The 3,531-nt window shown below is 38.7% G+C and overlaps 1 pseudogene; it reads left to right on the top strand.

The window, feature by feature from the left end:
* The first annotated feature begins 268 nt into the window (after positions 1 to 268).
* Positions 269 to 3,178, top strand: LOC147968065 (uncharacterized; annotated as a pseudogene).
* Positions 3,179 to 3,531: the final 353 nt, after the last annotated feature.

The raw sequence follows: 3,531 nt of genomic DNA, 5'->3' as shown, positions 1-3,531 counted from the left end.
TTTCACATGGTGTATCATTAACACAGTCAGCGTGACTACCGGTTTAAAATGCAAATAACTTTACTAAGCTACTAAGCTGGCTCTGGGATAAATTTTGTCTAAAGTGGCTTTGTTATATTTCCATAGCATGAATTTAATGTTTTTATAGCCTACAACTATTCTTTAGCAGCTATCATTTAACACTCGAGTTATAGAAAAAACAAATATACAGGTAAATCGAGCGGTTATTCCTATACGAAAAATAACACTGACAACAGAAATACACAATACATAGTCCTTACTTGCATATTTGTAGTTTGGTGGAACAACCAGGTTGCTATTTGCTAGTACATGTATGCACTAGAACGACCAGGTTGCTATTCGCTAGTACATGTATGCACCTGAACCAATTTGCTAGAACGACCAACTTAGTAGATTACTAGATTGCTGATCTATTTTTTCTGATCTTGTATCACAGATGAAGAAGAAGGGTGTTAGCATTGTTGCATTGTGGGAGAGAGCTTCCAAGGCAAATAAAAGAACTTCGACATCTACACCAAATCCTCCTGATGTTGAAGTTGAGAGCAGTATCGTTCATCCTACTATTGAGAGCAATCTGCAACTGGCACTTGTGCAAGCACATGAACCTGATGATGGACACACAGAACCTGAGAGTGCAGCTGGCTCCCCAACCCCAATTGTAGAAGATGATGAAGCAAATGATGAAGTTCAGTTTGAAGTAGATTTGGAAGCACTTGAGTCTGATCCTGGGAAACGGATCCCCATCTCTAGGTACAATGTCAATGACCAGGATAAAGTTAGAAGGAGATACATCGAGTTGGGGGCATGTCAACCAAAGAAACATAATTTTGAGTATAGAGATATAAGTGGATTACAGCGTCGCTTTTCTCCTTCTTGGTTTAAGGATTACAAGTGGCTTGAGTATAGTGTGGACAAACAAGCCGCTTTCTACTTCGTTTGCTATTTGTTCAAGGATAAAACAAGATGTCCCGGTGGAGATGCTTTTGTGAAGAAGGGATTTAATAACTGGAACATGAAGTCGAGATTGAAGAAACATGAAGGTGAGGTTTGTAGTGCTCATGCTGAAGCTCAGGAGAAGTATGATAGGTTCAGTACACCACAAACATCAATTCGGGAGTCTATTGCTTCAAACACCTCACAATACAAGGCTTTGTATAAACAGCGTTTGACATGGACACTCAAGTGTGTGAGATTTCTGTTGCGCCAAGGCTTGGCATTTAGAGGACATGATGAAAGTGAAGACTCACTAAATAAAGGAAATTTCCTTGAGCTTCTAAATTGGCTAGCATGAAATTTTGAAGAGGTTGACAGGGTTGTTCTCAAGAATGCTCCACAGAACTGCAGGATGACTCACCATGATATACAGCAAGAGGTGATAAAATGTTGTGCACAAGAGACTACTAAACTAGTCATTGAGGAACTTGATGGTGATCATTTTGCAATACTTGCAGATGAATCTAGTGATGTTTATCAGAATGAACAGTTGGCTGTTTGCTTGCGTTATGTTGATAAGAAAGGAAGGGCGGTTGTAAGATTTCTTGGTCTTGCTCATGTTGAAGATACTACCTCTTTGACACTAAAAGCTGCAATTCATAAAATGCTTATGGACTACAATTTGACCTTTGCAATGGTTCATGGGCAAGGGTATGATGGAGCTAGTAACATGAGAGGTAATGCTAATGGCCTGAAAAAACTGATTATGGATGAGTCCCCTTCTGCCTACCATGTTCATTGTTTTGCCCATCAACTACAGTTAACTCTTGTTGCTGTTGCTAAGGAGAGTGGTGATTGTACTTGGTTCTTTCAGCAGCTTGCACACTTGTTAAATGCTCTTGGCATGTCTTGTAAAAAGATGAGAATGCTTCGAATAGCTCAGGCTGAAGAACTCATTGATGCATTGGAATTGGAAGAAGTAGAAACAGGGAGTGGGCTGAATCAGGAAATGGGTTTGGGAAGGCCATGTGATACACGTTGGACCTCTCACTTCAAAACTATGATCCGTGTCATCTCTATGTATGGTACACTACGACGAGTCCTTCGCAAGATTGGAGATGAGTACCATGGTGCGGAGGCACAAGCAGCTCTATCCATAGAGAAAATATTTCGATCATTTGAGTTTGTTTTCATGGCACACTTGATGCAAGAAATATTTGGATACACAGATGAGTTGTGTAGAGCTTTGCAAAATCAAGACGAAGATATTGTTCATGCTATTGAGCTTGTTGGTGACACAAAGTATTACTTGGAGGCTTTGAGGACCGATGCTGGATGGGATGATTTTCTCACAAAGGTCACATCTGTTTCTACAAAGCATAAGATCAAAGTTGTTGATATGGAGGGTCCTTACTTTCCCGTTGGTCGGCCTAGAAGAGGTTTATGTAATGGTGTGAACAATTACCACTGCTTCAAGGTTGATATGTTTGTGGGTGTCATTGATAGGCAAATCAGTGAGCTGAATGGCAGATTCGATGAGGTAAACACGGAACTACTTTCTTGCATGGCAGCTTTCTGTCTACTTCATCTATTTGCTGCTTATGACCAAGAGAAGTTGGTTAGGCTTGCTACAAAGTTTTATGCTTCTGATTTTACAAGTGATGAACTGGCAAGACTTCCATGGCAACTAAACATGTATGTTACTAATGTGCGTAGAGATGAAAGGTTTCAAAATCTGAAAAATCTGTGTCAGCTTTCAGTTATACTTGTTGAGACAAACAAGAATGAATAATATCATATTGTTTACAAGCTTCTTAAGTTGGTATTGATTTTGCCAGTAGCTACTGCTAGTGTTGAAAGGGTATTCTCTTCAATGAGCTATGTGAAGAATAAGCTAAGGAACAAAATGGGTGATGAATATTTGAACAATTGCTTGGTTACATTTGTTGAGAGAGAATTTTTCGATCAAGTGAAGGATGAAGATGTCATCAATCTCTTCCAAAAAGGCGACCGCAAAGTTATATTGTAAGAAGGATATCATCACTTTATCAATCAAAAGGTACTTATGTATTCATGTTGTTATGGTCTGATACATTGAAATATTGCTATTGCAGTTATGCTAGTGTTGTTTTGTTCATATATTGCTAGTGTTGTGTTGTTTGGTTCATATACTACATTTAGAGCCAAAAAAATTTGGATGAATACCCAGCCTTCATTTCCTGGCGCCGCCACTGTTTATAGGGCAAGATTAGTATGGCAGGAAGATGAGGATAAGAAAGAAAAAAAATACCATTTAGTTAAGTGGAAAAAATGACGTCTCCCTAAATATTTTGGAGGGATGAGAATTCTTAATATAGATATTATGAATAAAGCTTTGCTGGTGAAATGGTTTTGGAAAATGGAAACTGAAGAAGGATTGTGGCAATCTGTCCTATAGGGCAAGTATGTGCTTGATGGGTGTATCTCCAGAACCCAAAAAAAACTGTAGATTCCCAATTTTGGGCTAGCCTACTAAAAGTTAAAGATATCTTAAATATGCCAAGAGAATATTGGGGGATGTAAAAAATACCAGATTTT

The sequence above is a fragment of the Triticum urartu genome, chromosome 5A (assembly GCF_056163025.1).
Source record: "Triticum urartu cultivar PI428250 chromosome 5A, HENAU_Tu73, whole genome shotgun sequence".
NCBI lineage: Eukaryota > Viridiplantae > Streptophyta > Magnoliopsida > Poales > Poaceae > Triticum > Triticum urartu.
This window is presented reverse-complemented; position numbering and strand designations above follow the sequence as displayed.